This window comes from Wyeomyia smithii, chromosome 2 (assembly GCF_029784165.1).
Source record: "Wyeomyia smithii strain HCP4-BCI-WySm-NY-G18 chromosome 2, ASM2978416v1, whole genome shotgun sequence".
NCBI classification, from domain to species: Eukaryota; Metazoa; Arthropoda; class Insecta; order Diptera; family Culicidae; genus Wyeomyia; species Wyeomyia smithii.
This window is the reverse complement of record NC_073695.1, coordinates 58,547,231-58,569,750: the sequence shown is the minus strand read 5'-3', so window position 1 is coordinate 58,569,750 and position 22,520 is coordinate 58,547,231. Positions and strand designations below refer to the sequence as shown.

Genomic DNA, 22,520 nt, shown 5'->3' with positions numbered 1-22,520 from the left:
AAAAGATGGCGAAGCTCAAAGGCCGAAGTCCTCAACTGGCGAATCGAAACGTTTGCTGCTACCGCGCTGCTGCTGAGATATGTGCAAGTGGTTTGTTCAAGCCGAAAGCAAATTCGGAAAGCCAGCTGACAATGGCACTTCACTACTGCTAATATAGGTCCGTCCGTCCGTCATCTACCAAAAAAATGTAAACCGGAAGCAGGCTCTTTTATAACCCAAAGAGCGCATTCCCGGCTAACTAGGTATAATATTTTATCGACCTTTTTAGGGAAAGCTAGAAAACGCCCAATCAGAGGAAGTAATTTTCGTTTCCACTAGGTTTGGTAATTTTCAACAGTACAATAGTTCGCATAACCAAACAACAATTTTCTGCATTTGGGCGGATGCGTGCATAACTTTCCAATCGATCGCTGTAGGAATGAAGGAAATCGGTTTGAAACAAACCAACCTATAAGCATTTAAAAAGGGATAAATTTTGTCCACTTTCCGTTAATAGATTTTTTTCACCCTCATGTAGTAGCTAAAAAAAGACGTAGTTCTACGTCAAAAATTAGTATTTACTGATTTTCAGAACATAGCAAAAATTTTTTAAATTACCTTTTTCTCTTGACTTCTCCATGATCGGGCAGTCATCAATGTTTAGCTAATTTTTTCTAGTATCCATTTTTTATTGTGCTTTTTTAGACAGTTAATTTTTAATTTTTCTTTTAACTTTTTTTTCAAAAAAAATTTCTCTCGAGTGTATATTTTTTTCAGGAAAACAAAATTACTATCTATAACTTTGCCGAAAACGTCACAACGATCAAACAAACCGTTGCACAGTGGTTCGAATTGTATGGCAAGGGCGGTCATAAACCATTTTCGTACAGTGTTGTTTTTGAAAACTACTGAAATCGACAGAATTAGGTGTTTTTTGCCTATAACAAGCCTTTTTCGGGACTGCCATCATCCAACTTTAAGGCAGACAACGGTATTGAATAAAGACAAATGTTTAAGTACAAATTTGTAGAATTGAGCCGAATGTATCACAACCCTTGAAGGGTAGAAACTATGTAAAAAGCATAAAATTCAAACGAAAAAGTAACCATCTTTAACCGCTTGCCATCGACTTGGATGCAAATATATGCACCTTCGACGATTCTTTTTTAAGTCCTCAATCTCTCTTTTGGTGGTAATATGGTGATAGTATCTTGTGCGAAACACATATAAAAGTTTACATGAATTTTAGTATAAGTGGTGCTCTTTGACTTTTTTTCTACGTTCCCTTTTACGACTAATTATGATTACAGTTTAGCACATACCTATTTAAACAATACCGCAATAGCAAAACATACTTGTTTTCTGAAGTTTCATGATGAAAATAAGCAGATGAAGCAATTAAATTTGATCCACAGCGGAAATATACACAACTTGAAAAACACGTTCTGTTCAAGCTGATTTTGCAAGTGTCAAACACCTTCAGTTATCTCGTGCTCAAAAGTAAAATGTTCATAACATAGACCAACAAAAACAGCTTTTCTACATTGGCCTATGGGCGAACCACTGTGCGTTGTGGCTCTTAAAATATTTGTAATCTTCAACACCTTCTCAACTTGGTATTTTTAAATAGCTTCTCAAAAATGAGTTGTATTTCTAAAAAAAAAAACCAAGAGCACAAAATGACATCTTTTGCCCATGGAAATGTCTATTCAATGTTTCAGCCAAATAAAAAATGATCGATTGAATTGGTTGCCCGTTTTTTTTTTGTGGAATTGCACAGTTCTTGCAATCGCTGTCATCGTTAACTAGTTAATTTGAACATGTCTGATATCCAGCCTGAGCGGTGGAGACTAGGTAGAAGAGCTTATATTATGCAACTTTTTCTTATACATTATTCGAGGATATTACTTTGATTAGCAAATCAAAGTAAAATTACTTTGGATCATTGGTCTAATTTCATACGCTTCCATTTTGGAGTACTCTGTATTGAGTAAAATGAGGTGAGAGTACGAGAGCATACCTGTAGCTATTCCCCTTTTTCTTAGTACGTAGAAAATTTTTCACTAGAGATCAATTTTTTGATAAATGTTCTTTTGAAAACAAGGCTCGAGTGAAAATGGTCGAAAAACTCGTGAAAAATAATTTGTATTCTAGTCGAAACCCAATGCAAAATTTCATTCAAATCTAAAAGACTCATGTTCTGTTAGGTACCTATTTCAATTGGAATAGTACTATCAACAGTACGGAACACAGCTCAATTTGTTTAATTAGATTTACTTGTGTTTTTTCAAATTATCGGGTAAGACTAAGATAATTCAAAAGGTTCGAGTTAAATAAATGGATTAGTCACGCACTTGTATATTCTACGCAATTATAAGTGCTCACAATTACTCCGAACACTAGTTAGAAAGGTTAGAAAACTTATTGTTTCACCGCCGCCTCGCCCTGAGCTAAGGTAAGTGAATGAGTGACCTAAATAGACAGCACAGGAAGCCAAACGCATAAACATGTAAACAAAGCTAGTTCTAGTCGGGACAAGGAAACATTCCTAATCCTCTTCGTCGTCGAGAAGAGGGGGTCTGTTGGCGCGCAGATTTTTTGTTCCTCGTTCCTCACCAGACAGACTCCCGTTCGTGCCATATCGATGAATTTTAACCAGATGTGACAGATTTTAGCGTTTTTTGGTTCTATGCGCTCATTCTATCTTTGCTCGTAGCACTTTGTAGCGTGAAGAAAGCATAGAAAAGATTCGGATTTTGCTGCCGGTTGCCAGTGGTGTGCGTTGCTGCCGAACATGCTGCTATATGACATTCCAATTTTAGGATTAATTAGCCTATTTTATGGGTTGAGTAAAGGCTAATTTTAGGAAAGTGTGTCGGGTTACTTGCGGACTTTCGGCCGTGAGATGAACGCATTATTCAAACTATGTCAGCAGATTGAAGATTTCCGATGACTAGCAAAACACTGCAGACAGCAGGAATTTAATACCCAGCTTGCGCTCGGAGGTTTTCTTCCGTTGCAGTACATACTCGTACACGCTGCACTAAGTCGATTTATTTTGTATTAAAATCCAATCGATACGTATTTCCGTCTGACGTGCTCGTAAGCCTTGGTGGAACGAAATGAAAGAGGCACAAGGTAAGGCACGACACGGACCTGACTGACGTTTATTGAAAATTAAATTCTGTCTGAGACGATATCGGATTTCGCCTCATATTCACCACATTCATATTGTTATCGATGTCGTTTCGGCAAGGCATGCAAAGGCGAACAAATGGCATAAGACGGAACGAGCAGGGGAAAAGGAGAAGGAATATTTAATATCATACCGACAGGAATTAGAAGCGTCGATACGTGTCTTACCGAGGAAGAAGCCCAAGAAATTGAGTTATTTTACTGCTTTGGTGTTACGTTTTTTTAGTTCATGCTGGAATCAAAGCTTTCTTTCTAACGTGTTGCTACGATATGACATGATATGGTATTTTATGAACACAAAGTTGAAAAATGAAACAAACAGTGTTGCCTGACAGTGAACACAGTAATATTGTGGTGACATTTATCATTAATCAAATGTGTGACTCTTGACAACCGTGGCAAACGGGATAATGAAATTAAACGAACTATACACGAGAGTAAAAGAAGCAATTTTTCGCACCAAACCACATCATTTCTACAAACGGGTCAACCGACATGCGGCTGGGGTTGAAAATGGTAACCGCAAATTATGCTGGCTGGCCGAACGATCGAGCTAATTTGATAAAGACATCATCGCTATGGAGATGAACACAATGCCTGTGTGCAGGGTTGCCAATGTTCCAGTTTAAACTGGATTTCTCCAGTTTAAACTGGATTCCTCCAGTTTTTCTCAAGAGATCCAGTCAAACAGTTTATTCCCAAAATCTTCCAGTTTTTTCAGATATTTGCCAGTTTTATCCAGTTTTTTATTCACTAAGCTCCGATTGGTTTTCGGAAATATTTTTAAAACGGAAATTTTGTAGATTGATAAATTTTTATGACAATTCTTAACACAGGGTGGCGAATAAATTTTCAAAATAAAATTCCCTGATTTTCCATGAAATTTAACATCAATTTCCCTGATATTTTTCAGCATTCGGCACAAAAAAGTACAACGTAGATCAACGCAAATCCGAAATTACAGTGAATAAAGTATAATCGGATATGAAACCCAACAGTAGATGTCCCGAATTAATCTTTTGCGGTGAAAAACAAATCAGTTTTTGCACTAAAAGCCGCTCAAAAAAATCGCGTCTTGGTTTGAAAAATTTTCTCTGAATATTTGTCAGTTCTCTTATTTTCCTAATCAAAAAATGAATTCCCTAACATTCTATGATTTTTCAGGTTTTTCCAGGTTTTCGACAACCTGTAACAGCATTTTCAGTATACCATCTTCTCGCACGAAACACGGTCAAATAAAAGACGGCATGACATGGTTGAGATAAAACCAAACAAATAGATTTTGCCAGACCATAAAAAAAATCTTCTATTTAATTTCTGTTGCGTAGCAGTGAAAAAATATTAGAGGACTTAAATACCAAAAGATAGCGAAGTCAGAAATATTGAAATTTAAACTTCACTGATGTAACGGAAGGAAATGTTGCGTTAATACTTTTCTTGAATATAAAAGTAAATGGAAAAGCTCTATATCTTAATTTTGAGATAGATTGATTGCGTAATTCCAAATTTTGTTGCTGTTAGAGGAAATTTTTCAGTCCATAATTTTAACAAAATGTAACAAAACAAGACAGTTCTGATTAAAATGAGTAATTTTTTGCGAAGAGTTATCTCTTAAGATCCAAAACTGAACTGACTGGGTTCAATCCCCGTAACAGAAAAGCTCCTTCACAATCTTTTTTTCCTTTTCTCTAAATTTATTTGGGATCCAGTTTTTCCTTCAGCTTTATTCCAGTTAAATCGAAAATTTTATTGGCAACTCTGCCTGTGTGCATAGCAGATTAACGAGATCAATTCTGATGATGCCCGGACGCCGTTTGCTGGACCCTTGTTAGCAGTCAGGGTCACCCGCATCGGAGCTAGCGATCAGTTTCAATCCAGTGCGGTGGGTGTGATTGCAGAAATGATAGCAGCCCACACATTTCGATTGCTGCTGATGATGGCAATGTCGAAGCTGGCTTGAAAGCGTGTGAACTTCTTCAAACGATCTGTGGAAAAAGTTGCCTCTTTCACGTCTGCTTTTGAGTTATTTTAAATTTATTTGTATCAAAATTATTATTTTATGTAGAAATACGATAATCAGAAAAAAATTGTAGAACTGTACCTGTAACTCTCTTCAATAACCGAAGAACTGGAAAAAATGTCATCGTTTTTTATAAAACATGTATCTGGGTATAACGGAGTAGGTATAAAAATGATAGTAAAATATTTCTACGAAGCAAAAATCGAAATTCGTTACCCTGAACAATGCAGTTTTTATAGTCATGACCGTGGGCAGAACAAAATAACTACTGCCCAGTAATTATTGAAAAACTGGATCATGTCCTCGGGGTATAAACAGTTCTGAACCCATCAAAGACTCGAAAAGGAAACGGATATTCTTTGAAGTTACTCACTGGGAACAACCCTTCAACGTATGCAAGGGACTGTTCACTAAAAGTATAAAAACGTTTAATTAAATGTAAGTATATGTTTACAATTTATAAACGATGTAGAGAGCAATCGTTTCGTTCAGATTTTTATCATCTCGGATTTAATGCAAATTTTTATTGCCTTGCTTGGGTTTAATAGTAAAAAAGAAGTGATGCAAACAAGAAGAAAAAAGGAAGCAATTTATTTTGTATTTTTTTCTTTTTTTTTCAAACCAATCAGCCCTGCAGCGTCGGTTGTTCTCTTTATCAGGGCTTCCGATGGTTGAAGTGTTGCTCACCGCACACAAACAGTCACAAAAACGTTGAAATAATTGCAATCGACGCATATCATGTACATACAATTCTCCTATGTTTATTTAAATATATAAAAGCTAAGGGCCGGTTGCGCATTTATAACCCCAGCAATAATTGACTAATGGCGGATAGAACGACAGTTGTGTTGGTGATAATATGGCAAAGAACATGGAAAGCAGAATGCTAAAAGCCACTCTTACAACAAAAAAATCTATAAAAACAAACGTTTACGGCTGTGTACCATAAGTAATTCAAAACAATTATCCAGCAATTAATATAAATTAACCAGAAATAAAGCAGACGCAAAAATGGCGTTATTATAAACGTACATCTATCTTTGGTGGCCATCGATTCAAGGTGTTGTACGCTTGTACAATGAATTCAGTTCTTGCCTCTTAATTCCGCAATTATCCTGCACCGGTGCACTGGCCGTGTTGCGATCCGGCCGGTGGGAAAGCGTACACTTTGTGGCAGCAGCCATCAAGCAGCGTTCCAAATACACACGCACGCAGTTTGTGCAGTGGAACCAGAGTTTCGCGTCGTACGTTCATATATCCGTTACAGTGAACCGTCCGAGCAGTTTCTGGGAAATTCACATTAGACCGCGCACCCCGCATGGTTCGAACTCTTGCACCACGCCAGCTAACGACGACCGGCTCTGGGATCCAAGGCGTGTGAAAATGTGACGAAATTTGAACTCAGGTGATCACGACCGAGGGTTCGCGTGTCGATTTTGCTGCTGTGTCCCCGTATGTAAAACGTTTGCAACGGCTTGATTACAACACACACAGAGTAAGTGACACAGAGTAAGTGACGTTTGAGTTGTGGATTCGAAAGGCTTGATCATGCTTAGCATATAGTGTTCTTACGTGTTGGAACCTAGCTCAGAAAATCTTTTGAAGAAAATAGCTTATTCTATAGTGTTATGTACAGATGATTTATTATTATCAGCATCAGCGGCTTCGGAATTAGTTGGTATTTTTTTGAGAAAAAAAGGCAACTGTGATTCTATACACTTTTAACATAGTTTAGCAAAATTTAGAAAATTTTCATTTATGAAACTATTAAAAGGCAACTATTGCTGGGAATAATCCTCGTTTTGAAACTTTATCTTACTGAGCTTGACTTTTCGTCCAAGAGAATGTGAATTGCAGTAGTATAAAATTGTTTTAATAAACCAAACTATTGATATTATATACTTCACGTGATTTTTTTTTTTTCTAGAAAGGAATACTTCGTGTTTTGATCCTTTCTAAAAAACTAGAAATAAAAAAAAATGCAAATTGGCAGCAACAAACACTAGTAGTAAAGAAGTAGTAAAGAAGTTGTGATCAGTTAATGCCAGCTAGTTAGCAACATTCGAAGACTTTAAACCTGGTCCTTCAGGTGGTTCCTCACGTGTTCACGCGTGATACCGGCAAGTACAACTGTACCATACCGTCAATCGTCGTTAACCGGGTGCACCGAATAATTACACACCACTCATGTTGCAATTATTGGGTGCACTCCTTTTCCTGAGAACTATACTTCTTGCTCCCTCACAGCGCTCCACAAAAGTTCAGCGTGTGATCAATTCACTGCTCGCTTGTCATTCACTCTAAGCCGGGTAGCTTGCAGTATGAAGCTGGCTAATTGCAGGCTGCTGCCGTGTCACCTATGGATCCTCTAAGCTCGGGTGACGCAGGCCAATTTGCTTAGAGGGTTTGCTGCCGACGAAAATACGGTGCCATAAGTATACCCCGTTCAATGATCCTCAGCTCAGCTCGATCGAGATGGGGTGATGCTGGTGATGGTGATGATGATGGTGATTATAGTTATTGGAGCGAATTAGAGGCGATCATCGACTTCTGTCTGTCGGGCCATGCGCGATGTGACTGACGACCGGCTACGCATCGCCTGATGCTGCTGGCGGCAGGTTGACGTGAGAAAAAAGTTTTTTTTGAGGTTCGGCAACAAAATTGTCGTGGTTGGGTTGGGTGAAATTGTTAGTAATTAAGTTCTTTTTTAATTTCAGAAACTCTTGAGAAACTGATTATCAATAATGTATTATTGGGTATGTTTATTAACTACTCGAAACTAAAGAACAACATGGTATTCATTGTCATAAATCTTCGTCACCGTGTAACCTATCTTTTGTATTATACCGTGACGAAAGAGTTACGGAAAAGCGAGGTCATTCAGATAATGGAATGCCAAATATACTTCCGATGGTTTTACCAACCGCCTGACTTACCAGTAAGTTTTAAAACATTTCTGGTAAATATTGACTAAATGACCGTCATTTTTTGTTTCATTAAAAAAAACGGCTGGTAAAACGCATCGAGAGTTTTTTCCGTGTTGAATAGTTTCGTCACTGCGACTAGTTTTTAGATCTTTCGGGACATATGCCCCTTCTTGATTTTTGCTTAGTCAGGATATCGTACTAGTTTTGAAAGTTACCGTTATGATATGACCAATAGCATCAGTCCAATCTGATATTATAAAGGGTGATTTTTTTTTGCTATTTGGTTTTTCGTGTATTCAGATTTGACAGTTCACGCGGGAATTCTGACAGCTATCAAAGCCTAATGTACTCAGTTTGGTTTGCCATTTGCTTACAAATAATCAAATTTTATTACTAAAATTAGTCCTCTGTGAAAAATGTTTTTCGCGCATTTTTACCAAAAAAAATGGGTTCAGTGACGAAGCTCATTTCTGGTTAAATAGGTATGTTAATAAGCAAAATTGCCGCATTTGGATCGAAGAGCAACCAGAGGCCAGTACATGTGCTTAGATCTTCCTTTGCAAGCTCCAGTATTTTGCGAGTCATAGAAACGTCCGGTGTGATGAATCGCTTTGACTTCCAGCTCCATTTTGAATGTGGCGGATAAGCCACAGAAGGGTTCTGATCCTATGAACTGAAGAGACGACCCAAGTCAGAGCGTTTCAAGTTTCTTGGCTATTGGACAGGATGCAAATGTTTAAGTGTCTGTATTTTCTGTGAGGCGTATAACAGGACATTCCAGAATTGCTTGGACTTCAACTCGAAAGTCAGTTCGCTATTGGCCCATTGGAGTTGATAGGTCTGTTTCTGGACCGATTACCCCTGCTCCCATTCGATTGTTCATTGTTAAACCATCTGTGTAGACAACGATTGATCCTGAACGGAGATCGGGACCACCGAATTCCCAAACATCACGCTCAGGTATCTTTTCTCCATCCTGTCTTCAATGTTGATTACTAGAGAATCGAAACTAATAGTTCTTAGGCTATTTAGAATCTTTCGATCCGTAAAGCACTATTTTTGGATTCTAATAGTACAGGTCGGACTCGATTTTCCAGAGACTCAATTATCCGGAATTTTATTTCTTGGTGTTCGTTTTTAATATTTACTCCGAAATTATACCTTTACCATCTCTTCTGGCATATTTGTCACCATTTATTTCATACACGGCTTATTTGGGACATGTTCGAATTAAGTGAAAATAATTAATGTCCAATTTTTTTTCTTTGCTTCTCAAGATTTCCCCCCTTTCCGCCTGAAAAATAATATCTGGTTACGCCAATGCATCATACAAGTAAAATGAAAAAAAAAAAAAATTTTTTTTTCGTTAATCACAAATTTGAGTATTTTTTCTGTGACGCGATTATCCGAAAAACTCGATTATAAATTTTTTGATTTTTTATTTTTTCAAACTTATGCAGTGGAGGCATAAAAAGTAAAGCTCCTAATGCTTTAATAGAAGTATTTCTCATTGGATACGTTATTGAAAGAGTAGCTAGTCGTTGAAATTTTTTCAACTAATCTTGACCACCTTTCTCTTTTGATCACAAGACCAGTGAAGCGAGGGTAATTCTGGGTTTCACAATAGCTGAATAAATCCAATGGATCATTTTCGGTCCCAACTTCACTATTTGTCAAAAGTTTTATTACATATCAATAGAGTATTTGGAACTTTGCTTATTACCTGCTCTAGTTGTGTATTTCAGTTGAATTTTTCATGTCAAGGAGTACTCCTAGGTAATTGACATTGTCTGAGAGCTCACCTTTATATTTTATATTATTTAGCGTAATTTTCTTCTCCGGAAGTGAGATTACTTTGACTGCAAAAGATTTCTTTAGTTTTGTAACAATAATATGAAGTGCTGTCCCGATCAGAAGAGCAGAACTAAAAAATTACAAAATTATATCAACGTGAGATACAAATAACATATTTTGATACAATTCTGTATTTTTCCATATAATTTTGATAACTAAATTGAATCTGAATGAAACAAGTCTAACTAATTTTTTGTTTTTATCAATACTTGTTGTTTCTAACAATGTTTGTTATTATATTGTTCTATATATGTACTATTTTATTTTGTTAAAAAGCTGATACATCAGTAACACATTTTGATATGTGTTTGATATTAGTAGAATCATTTCTGTTATAATTTTTGTTATTTTAACACCTACTTACTTACTTTACTTTTACTTACTTACTTTACTGTTTTGGCTAACGGACCTTTCACCGGTCTAGGGCCGAACGAATTAGAGATGTCCAGCTTGTTCTGTCTTGGGCAGCCGTTCTCCAGTCTCTCCGTACACCAGCAGATCGTGCATCTTCTTCCACCGCGCACATCCACCGCGTGCGAGGCCTACCACGGAGTCGATGGCCTCTTCCTGGTTCTCTACTGAAGATAGTTTTGGCGGCTCTCTCGTCAGACATCCTGGCTACATGTACAGCGCACTGAAGCCTGTCCCGCTGTATTACCTTCACTATATCAGCATGTTTGTATACCTGGTACAACTCGTGATTCACCATAAATCAAGAAAAAAAAACTCGTGATTCATGCGTCTACGCCACACTCCATCTTCCAGTTTACCGCCAAGTATCGATCGCAGAACTTTACGCTCAAAAACGTCATGTCCGTAAAGGGCCACCGGGAGTATCAGCGTCCTATACAGCGCTAGTTTTGTGCGAGTTTGCAAACTACAGGACCTTAGCTGGTTACGCAGACCGTAGAAAGCCCTGTTCGCAGCTGCAACTCGTCGTTTCATATCACGGCTCATATCGTTGTCACATGTCACAAGCGTACCAAGATAAACGAATTCGTCAACCACTTCAAATCGTTCCCCATCTATCTCCACCTCAGCACCAACACCACGGGGACTCCCACGCTCTCTGGCAGCTACCATGTACTTAGTTTTGGCAGAGTTAATGACAAGTCCCAATCTCGCTGCTTCTCTCTTAAAAGGTACGAAGGCCTCCTCCACGGCCTTACGGTTGATACCGATGATATCGATGTCGTCCGCAAAGCCAAGAAGCATGTGAGATAACGTGATGATCGTACCGTTTCTTTCGACGTTTGCTCTTCGTACTGCACCCTCAAGAGCGATGTTAAACAGTAGGTTGGAAAGCGCATCCCCCTGCTTCAGTCCATCCAACGTTACGAACGCGGCTGATGTCTCGCCAGCTATCCGCACGCACGATTTTGATCCCTCCAGTGTCATACGACTTAGCTTTATTAGTTTCGTAGGGAAAACCGTGTTCCAGCATGATCTGCCACAGCTCGTTTCTTTTCACTGAGTCGTATGCCGCCCTGAAGTCCACAAACAGATGGTGAGTCGGTAAGTTGTACTCCCGGAACTTATCGAGGATCTGTCGTAGGGTGAAGATTTGATCCGTCGTGGAACGCCCTTGTCGAAAACCAGCCTGGTATTCGCCAACAAAGGATTCCGTTAACGGTCTCAATCTGAAGAACAGGATACGGGAGAGCACTTTATATGCGGAGTTGAGCAACGTTATCCCTCGATAGTTGCCACAATCCAACCGATGGCCCTTCTTATAGATAGGGCATATGAGGCCTTTCAACCAGTCGTTCGGCATTTGTTCGTCCGCCCAGATTCTTAGTATTATCTGGTGGATCGCATCGTACAGCCGCTCGCTTCCCGCTTTTAGAAGTTCGGCCGGGATACCGTCCTTCCCAGCGGCCTTGCCGTTTTTCAGCTCACTAATCGCCTTTTTCACCTCCTCCTGTGTTGGTGGCTCCACAGCTTGTTCGTCACTCATAATCGTCATCCTGTTCCTGCTCTGCTCATCTGGCACCTCACCGTTCAATAGCGCCTGAAAATGCTCCTTCCAGCTGGCTGCAACCGTCGGTTTATCAGTAAGCAGGTTGCCGTCCTTGTCATTACACATGACCGGCACCGGGAAATTCCTGCTTCTGACTCTGTTGACAGTTCTATAGAATCTCCGCACGTCGTTTTGAGCATAGCTGTCTCTGCGCTGGCGAGCACCTGCTCCTCGTACTCGCGCTTCTTCCGACGATGGGTTCTATTTTCAGCAGCTCTTGCCACCCTGTACCTCTCTCTGTTCTGACGCGTAGCCGCAGTGAGCATGCGGCTCCTGGCACGGTTCTTCTCATCTGTCGCTCTCTGGCACTCGGCATCGAACCAGCCGTTAGGCTGTCTTCCACGCGTCGTACCTACCACCTCTCTCGCAGTCGTTTCGATGGCGCCGTGAATACTGCTCCACAGCCCATTTATGTCTTCCACTCCTTCCTCCTGCTGTTCTGCGATCCGTTGATCCAGCTCTCTGGCGTATTCTGCTGCCACGCCATCAGCTTTCAACCGCTGAATGTTGAAACGCGTCGTCCTCTCTGTGCGAGATTTCAGCACGTTCGACAACCGTGCGCGGATCTTACAAACGACGAGATATTGGTCAGAGTCAATGTTTGGTCCCCGAAAAGACCTAACATCAGTAACATACGAAAAGTGCCGACCGTCAATCAGAACGTGATCGATCTGGGAGCAGGCTTCTCCATTTGGATGCCTCCAGGTGTGTTTCCAAATATTCAAACTTGGAAAATAGAAGCTACATATGGCCATTCATCTGGCCGCGGCAAAGTTTGTCAGCCTCAGGCCGTTTTCATTGGTTGGCGAGTGGAGGCTATGCCTTCCAATGACCGGACGGAAGAAATCCTCCCTCCCAACCTGTGCGTTTGCGTCTCTGATGACGAATTTTACGTCGTGTTTTGGGCACTCGTCATAGAGTCGCTCAAGCTTGTCATAGAACTCATCTTTGACTTCATCGGATTTGTCGTTTGTCGGTGCGTAGGTGTTGATTGAACTGTAGTTGAAGAATTTGCCCTTAATCCTCAACACGCATATACGGTCATCTGCGGGCCTCCACCGGATGACTCTTGTTTTCTGATTTCCCAGCACTACGAATCCGACGCCCCGTTCCGCTGCTTTGCCGCCACTGTAGTAGATGTGGTACTTGAAAGAAGTGCGGGCAATAGGGTCTACTGCACGGAGTTCCCTTTCTCCGGGATTTGGCCACCGAACCTCCTGAATCGCTGCGATTTCGACTCCCTGCCGCTGTAGTTCTCGAGCAAGCAAGCCAGCCCGCGCCGGTTCATTGAGAGATTGGACATTCCAAGTACCCAATTTCCAATCGTTTACCTTAATCTTTTTCCGTGTTCGTAGCCTAGGTTTTTGCCGATTGATCGGTTCTGTATTTCTAAATTCGTTGTTCGTGGTTGATGAAAGGTTTCGGTATGCTACCTTACCAGGGTCGCGATACCTACATCCTGCTGTTGGGGCTGCCATCTTAGGTTATAGCTGGCGGAATACAGCATTCCATAATTCAGCCGCCCGCTCCGGGTCAGACGCTGTTGTACGCCGCCCCTATGGGGATACAGCCGCGTACGACCCCCTTCCCAGTCAGCATACGACCATAGTTACCACCGGGGTTGGTTACCCGATCTCCGCTAAGGTTACTCGTATTCCGGTCGGCACCACGTGGAGGTTGGGATAGGAGTTGCTGGACAGAGGTGAATGGCCACATTAGGGTCTCAAGTTACACGTGTCCAGCCATTTGCCAACCATTTTAACACCTAAAGGGATCAAATTGAAAACACAGCCTGTAAGGTTTTTCCCGTAACAAACTAACAGCTTCTGTTACATTTTTGTTTTTTCTTTCTGATCGGGGTTACAGACGAGTGGATGATATGCATATTTATATTCGCCTGAAGGAGTTCTAGAAAAATAAGATGGCTTGATGTTTTCATCGATTATTTTCTCCATTGTGTAGAGAAAGACGAGCTGATTGGCCTAGAGGATGCTTTGTTCCTTTCGTTGGCCTAGGGGATAAAGATAACCAATACTTGTCGCCACGCTTCCGAAATATAACCTAAAATTAAACATGATTGAGGAGTTGCTTTTGCCCTTTTTAATAGTACAGGATAAATTCAGTTCCTACCAGGTGACTTGAAGGGTTCGAAGGATTGGATTGCCCATTCAGCCCTATTTTCGGTGCCCTATTGCCGTGCCTAAATGCACAGCTCTATTGACGGCTGAACAGTAATCTGCGACAAGGCGAATCGCTTCTTGCCGCTATTCGCGTTCACTATGCCATCGGCCTTAATCTAAATCAAAGTAAATAACCAATCATAGGCCCATTTTTTTTGCATTCCGATGGACGCATTATTGGATGGTTTTTCAATTTTCAGCCTTACAATGTTTTCGTAAGACATAATTATACGTCAAAAATTGCTTGTATCAAATTATGAGACTTTCTAGTAAAATTCCCAATTAAAATTCCCTATGTTAAAAAATCGAAATTTAAAGGACGATAAAGACAAAGTCAGAAGCGCTTATTTTGGGAAAGAAAATAGAACAAAATATTGACCGATTGTATTTCTAATTTTCAGACCGTTGATGATATGACTAATAGACTGGGATACGGTTATATGGGAAAAGAGATGGTGTTATTCTCTCGTTTGTGTTTCTTATGTGTCCTGTTTCAAATCGACCGGTGACTTACTATTTTTGTGCCCAATTTATTATGTATACATAGGATTTTATGAGGGAAAACCAACTTTTTCAAAATTTGTTCTACAGAGATGTCCAGTTGATTCTGAAAAATATAAATATATTAATACATAATCTTTGTAGGAAACTTTGCTGGGAAAAACTCTTCTGAATTTAGAAAAAAAAATTGATTCGAACTGATTGAATACTTAATGATTGCCATGGCTGACGAAAACATGCGTGTAGGCATATCTTTGGGTTCTTTCGTCGTTTTAGTTATCCATTTATCCTCAGTATTCGTAACAAAATTGTTGGAGTAGATCTTATGCTTCAGGTTTGTCTAGAAATTCTCGATGAGACGCAGCTGGGGGACGTTGGGCGGGCTCGCCGACTTGGGTACCACTTAAATATTCAGCCGCTTCATCTCCTCTAAAAACCGCCTCGAGTAGTAGGCCGACGACAGATCCGGTTAGAATACCGCGCCTTGCTTTCCGGCAGGCACTTCACACTATATTTTTTTCCTGTTCACGACCACTCCGGAGCGAAAGAAGAGTTTTGACAGCTGACAGCTTTCTCACTGATTGTCAGCCACAACAGACCCTCCTTGGGAAACTTGGTGTGTGAAATGAACTTCAGTTCGGAGCAAACTTTTTTTCGTGGGTGAAGTAGTACAAGAAGTGCCCTGCCAGTCGTTGCCATCTGGGGTGACCTATCTTACTCGTTGTCCATCACCACCGCCCTGTCGCTATTCGCTAGGAAAATCGACTTGACCATTTTATTTACCCGCTGCAGCTGCGTTATTACCAGCAGCTCCAAGACCAGTAGACGGGACTGCCGCTTCCTGACATGTATGTCCATGCTCGCCAGGTACTTTTTCAGTGTTTGGCCGGTTGCACGGTCGCTCAGAGTCGCCGGCCGTCCGAAACCAGGTTTTCTTTCGATGCTCCGATTGTTGTCCAACAGTGCCAAGATGTTGTAGATATTGGAACGGGCATATCCGGTGTCCACAAAGTGCCGCATGATGTCCGTTTTCGATGTACATTTTTGAACGGAGTAGCTATTCACTGTTTTCGCCAACACGGTTAGAGTTCGACTGTTAGAGCTGTCATGTTTTTTCTGCTGACTCATGAGTTACTATGATTGATGCTGCATAAAGTAGTTTCGTCATTGCGTGTGAAGGTGAACCAATGAAAAAACGGCAATTTTTGTCCATTTTTTCAATGCAGACGTTAGGCTGGGGCATGGATGGATTTCAGGAAGACGTATATAAAGGACATGTAGAGAAGGTCAAGGCTCGCTAAGGCATCACGAACAGGAAGGGCCGGCTGTCTACCTCTAGCCTGAAGGGAAGCTACTAATTTAGAGCTGCCCGGAGATGCGCGTTAAATCTATAGCGATTGGACATAAGCCGAGACATCACGCAAATGAAATCTCGACCTGCATCCAAACCCTTTAACCTCGGAGATAATGGTGAGCAACCACCTTCCCAGTTCCCTTTTGGTTCAAGAAATTTGCCAACTGATGATCGTATGCTGATGTTCAAGTGCGAAAAATTCATTGAAGGCAATTGGTCTTTTGTAAGTTTCACCGTTTTTAGCACCCGCCTTAGCCAAAATTTCCGCTGTCTCATTACCCGATATCGAGCAGTGAGAAGGAACCTACACTAAAGTAATCTGATACGAATTTCCTGATAAAGAACTCAGTTGCTCCAGTATTTTTCCCAATAAAAACGGAGAACGCTGAATATCCTTAATCGATTGGAAAGCCTCAATAGAACTGAGACTGTCCATGAAGATGAGATAATGGTCCGTGGACATTTCGTCGATAATCCCTAGGATATACTAAATTGCAGCTAATTCTGCGACGTAAACAGAAGCAGGATTTTTGAGCATGAAAGAAACCCCTTTAGAAGTAATCCGTAAATGCAGAAGATTTTGTCGCAGTTAATGCTTCGATATTTATTGCTAAAAAAATTATTAAATTTATTGGAGTACACTAAGGTCGCTTTTTACGTGTTTTTTTTACGCGGGTTTTTTTTTACGCGGCTTTTTTACGCGGATTCCGGAATTTACGCGGTTTTTTTACGCGGATTCCGGAATTTACGCGGTTTTTTTTACGCGGATTCCGGAATTCACGCGGTTTTTTTACGCGGCACGTATCCCCCGCGTAAAATGCGACTTTAGTGTAAATAATTCAGAATCAACGAGTTTCTTCTTTAAAAAAATAGTTTAGATGAAATGTATTAGTTTTAGTTTTGTAGAATTAACCATAAAACGAAGCAGAAAAAAGTGAAAAAAAAAACAGATAACAGAGAAAAGCAATCAGAAATGAGTTTGTCACCTACTGAGGAAATCACCAACAAGTCTTGTCATTTATCTAGAATATTTGGCACGCAGCACAGTGGGGCGACTCCATACAAAGGCTAGCCAAGCAAAAAAAGTGTCGATAAATGCGACAAAAACTTTTTATTTACATAATTTTGGGGTGTTGAACACGAATTTGGCATCCATTTTTTGTTTTGGGCCGTCCATAAAGCACGAAATCCAATTTTTAAGATTTTTTGACACTTTTTTCCTTTTTTATAGAATTATATGATCTTTGACCACAAGTTGTGCCACCAGACGTCCTCCCCATTGAAAAAAAAACGTAATTCACGGACGACCCCTCGAACTAACAAATTTTTCCTAAATTTATATATATTTTTTTAAATAAACTAAAACAACATAATTAATACAAACTAATTACAAATTGAAAAAGTCATCATCACTATCATCTTCCGCTGTGATCGCTTATATCTTGTGTTGAATTGTTTCCAGAAAATTCGAAGTTCATTATACTTATCAGCAGAAAAATATCTTTCGCTACAATTTTCATTTCTTCTACTGATTGTCGATGTTTCATTGTTTCATATATATGTTATCTTCCTAATCCGGTTTCTATGGTTGAAAGAGGATATATAAATACATGCATAACACCATGAGTTGACAACTTACTAGACATTGAATTAGGTAGTGCCGCTGAAGTTGAAGGCTCCATAATAAAATTCAACGAATTTATGAATTTGAAAACCAAGACACTGGAATGACACAACGTTCTAAATGAATAGGAAAAGATGCAAAGGGGGACGACAGTTCTTTGTTTTTTTTTCCTTAAAGCAAAATGTGTGCTATACTTTTGTATGCCAACGAGTGCAAAGCAAAAGCAATCTTCAAACGGGCTATTGTTAGCCGGAGTTTGATGGTGTGAATTTGCTGCTAGTATTTGACACTTCAATCAGTTTAGCGAATTTCATTATCAGGAACTGAAAAGGGCTGAAAGTTTTTAATACTGTTTTAAATTTGCAGAAAGTGATAAAGTTTGACATAATTAAAATTTTATAAAGATTTTTTTTACTGTTTTCTTGTTTAACACTTATTTTTTAACTTTTTATTGATAAATTTTGTGATTTTTGCCTAAATTTATATTTCATCCTTACGGATTGAGTACGATATCATAAATTTTAATTAATGGGGTATCATGGTTATGATTAAAATTAATCCTGGATGAAATTTCAACTTCAAAAATAAAAACTAAAAAAATCTGCTATCGCTTTTTTCACTAAAGTGACAATTTGCGCAGTTTTGCGCTAAAGCGGACAGTATGCATTTGAAAGCTTACGTTTTTCCCTTAATTTCGAATGTAGTCACAACCGTGGCAAACTGCGGCAACTAAACTTTTAAGGTACTTTTCTACAAAAAATCAAGTTTTTTCAAATTTTTTTAGTGTCAGGCCTAGGGTAAGGGCACCGGTTTTGGCCATAGTATGTTATGTTTGAGAGATATTTGTCCTTCTTCCTTCGAAAAATATGTAATTGAATAATTTCAACGGGGAAATCGGATGAAATCGCCTATATTCTACACTAACAATGAGTTTAAATAATTGAATTATGTTGTATTGTTTATATATTTTCCAATCCAAAAACTTCTCTAGGCTCCTGTTTTGGCCATAGCATTTCGTAATTGGCCACTTGGGTCTCCTATTGTGGCCAATTCGCGAAAATGTTGAAGTCACACGAATTTATTTTATATTTTGGCTTTATCATACCGTGCTGGATCGAAACCCGTACAGTATCGAAATCCGTACACCATGATGTTTTTCTTCAGTTTTAAGCATTATAAAAATGAAAATTCATATGATGGTTACATGTACAATGTACATGTAACTATCATATAGTTTTAATTTTTATAATGCCTAAAACTGAAAAAACATCAAGGTGTACGGATTTCGATACTGTACGGGTTTCGATCCAGCACGGTATAGATATATTTTAACAGCAGAAAATCCTCGTTTTTGAACTAACCAAAGGGCCAGTATGTATAATAATCAAACTAAATAATGATATTATATTCACACATAGCTAGCAGGGCAAAGAACTCAAGTTAGAATTTGTTTAAACTTAATAAGATGTTTAATATCACATATCACTGACATCACATCATTGACCTTTAGGTCAATAATTTTTCGTCTGTCATTGATCTACATTAAGAAGCTTCCGCTGTTTCCTTTTCCACATAGAAACTTTTTCGTATTATTTGCTAACATCAACTTCGGTAACTCAAGTGCCATTTATCATAGTCAAGTTAAGGTTGAGAATCCGAAGCGTTAGTTTTGGTAAATACAAATGAAGTTACATATTTGTAAATAATCTGAACAAACGGAGACTTTCTAATCCCAAACCAGTTTTGTAGTTTCACATATCTCATGCGATTAAAATATCAGCCCGAAAAACTCCATACATTTCATAAACATCAATACGTTACCATGGTTTTGTTTACATATGGCCAATATCAAGATTATGAATCATGGAATTGCAATAATATGTGGCCAAGAATGGATCAATGAACGCTTTTGAAGCTGTAGGTAATTTTGATATTGCAGAGAAAAATCACACCAAAATGTTTACTTTTTTTATCCATGTGCTGTGGTAAGTTGTGCCTGATGCTGGTAACAAGATTTGTTATAGAAATGGGCAAATTTAAACAAAGTTATGCTCTATGAAAAATAGCTTGTAAACTACCTTAACGTTAAGCTGTATAGTGAACTGGAGGAGCATAGTTAGTTCCTTTATTAAAACTAAAATACGCATATTTATTTGTTTAAGTTTGTAATAGTTTTGTTGAATAGTATCAGCAGGTTCAATAGAAAACTTCGAATTAGGAGTGATCTAAGACACTTTTTCACAATTATCAATTTTATTCTATCATGGCCAAAACTGGTGCTATGGCCAAAACCGGTGCTTCTACCCTACTATAACCAAATTTTACAATATCTAATGAAAAGGGTTTGTTTTTCACAATATTTACAACAACTTTTCCTCTGACGTAAAAAAAATCCAAGCTATCATTGAAGCTACAGAGCGTTTCAAAATAATGTACTTTTAAAAAAAAAAAGACAAAAGACGTCAGTTCGCCAAGCTTTGAAAAGTCATAAAAAATTCAAATTTCATTATATTACGCCCAAATTTTGGATTTAGACACTTGAATGTTATAGCAATAAAGGAAAAATATTATGAAACAGCTAACGAAAAAATTTTTTTTTGGCTGATGGCCAGCGATTCCCCACTGTGCGCAGAATTTTGTCCAGAAATTTTGTTTTGTTGCCCGCTTCCCGAATACGCTTTTTTGAATTTATGAGTTTTCATCGCAACGGATGACTTTATTAGCACGACCAAAAATCCAAGATTGGTAGACATTTTCTCCTGCAGCGCATAGGAGGAATCGGCAATCATGGAATTGGACCAAAAGTATATTTTTTCAATTTGCCGAAATGAAAAGATTTTTTTTTTCAAAACGAAAAGTCTGCGCACGGCTTGGTTCGTGTGATTTCGCTGTTTTAAGACGTAATAGCCTTATGAACTAATAAAAACGTACGGCCTCAGGCCGCTGAAAGTACTGAACGTTGACAAGCGATTTCACCACTATTTACGCACTACAAAGAAAAATGAATATAAATGGTGCTTGAACTCTACATTTACGGGCACAGCGTAATGTCTCTATTGAACCGATCGTGTTCGATCATATCGCGCACAGGAAAAGGAGTGTTGGGAAGTTTGTCACCATCATCGCTCAACAACGGTGATTTCTCGCTCTGGGACGTATAGTGTGTCCATTGTTAACTGCAATCGGACGCCACTGGCGGGTGGTTGCTATCGACTACAGTGGATCTCAGGTCATCGCAGGATGTGGTGTCCAACGGGGGACGGGAGGTTGTTATTGATTCACATTAAATACGTGACTCAAAGGCGTTTTCGTCGCAAAACTAAAGACTGACTGCCGCCTACAACCGCGTGAACCTAAAGCCGTACGGTAGTCCTTTAGGGATGCAGCACATCGGAGATCCATCAGTGGATAAGCGGGAATTTCCATTAAAATTGAAACACAATCGACAAGTTTCTTCGGAATCGGTCGGTACTTTTCGCAGGAAAGCAGACCTTGAATGTAATGAAATTCTTTTCATAGGCAAATATCCGACAGCGATGACGATGAGGTGCCATGTTGGAAAAGAGGTGATTTGGTTTTGAATGGTTTGTGTCCGGCGTGATGTTCGGCTCGCACAAAGTCCCGGAAACAGGAAGTTTGAATGAATAATGAACCCGAAATGGACGTTTCGATAAATTATTACTGCGGTCTACACAGATCGAGTTGTTACTCGACGTAAACACACATTCCTGATCAAAGTGGGTCGTCATTTCGGAAGACTATCAACGGCGCAGTACATGGCCGGTCCTATATCCGAAATAAAACACGAATGTAATGTAAATAAATATCGAAAAACAAGTGTTTGACAGTGTCGAACGAAACCTGCGGCGATCGGGGAAACACTAGGAATTGATGGGAGAAGATGTGATGGAGAGTGCGAGGTTTTTAATAATTAAACATCTCCCGCCGCACTTTGTTGACTTTTTCAATTTTAATATTTGACTTACCGAGGTGGAAAGAGATGGACAATAATTAATAAAACCGTCGGACGCATCTGACCATCTCGGTTGATTGGCCATCGGTGCGGAGATTGACGCACTGGCCATCATCGTCGAGGTGGTCTCCGGCGGTTGTTTGTGTTGACCTAAGGCAACTTTATTGCGTTGAAATTTTCTTCGATTTTGTTTATTGTGTAAATGAAGGGTTGAATCGGGCTTGCATGCGATCGTTCTCGGATATGAAAAAAGTTCCCTATTTCTGATTGACAGCAGGTTGGATGTACTTTAAGTGAATCATTCGTGTGCGCGTTGCCTTGTTCATACGTCACGCATAATGCTAAATTCGAGAAATCGATAAATCATATCTCTTAGCAACGTGTTTTCTGGGAAGCCTCACAAAAATTGGCTGACATACTGAAATTATTTTTATATCTGACGGGCGAGATAGAGAGAGAGATCGAGATCATAACAGTGGCTTTACGATCGTGTGCCCCAAAAGATGACATGCAGATATATGGCAGTCTAAACGATATCTTCCTAGACCATTAAACAACCGACCGTTTTGATCCGATGCCGTACGTTCGGATTGACTCCCCGATGTCTTGGCGAAGTCGGTCGAATGCGTATCCACGCCGCCGTTAGTGTCGAATAAATTATTCAATTAAATTCCCTGGGAGACATCTCGCAAGTCAACAAACACATTTTCACTCAAATTTAGCAGCTATAAAAAAGAATCGACTGCTTTGGCGTGAGATTCCGTGTGTCAGTCACTGGTGTCGGCTTGGGGGGAAATTCGGTTTTTTTTCTGCTCTCGTCCAGCTCATCTTCTTCGGTAGCATTAGTCAACCGTGGTCGATCAAGTGTAGGTGAGCGTTTGGAAATGTTAGGG

General features: G+C 39.6%; 1 protein-coding gene across 4 annotated transcripts in view; it reads left to right on the top strand.

The window, feature by feature from the left end:
• LOC129722980 (protein dead ringer) overlaps nucleotides 1-22,520 on the top strand; it is a 217,461-nt gene that overhangs the window by 5,348 nt on the left and 189,593 nt on the right. The window lies entirely within an intron of this gene.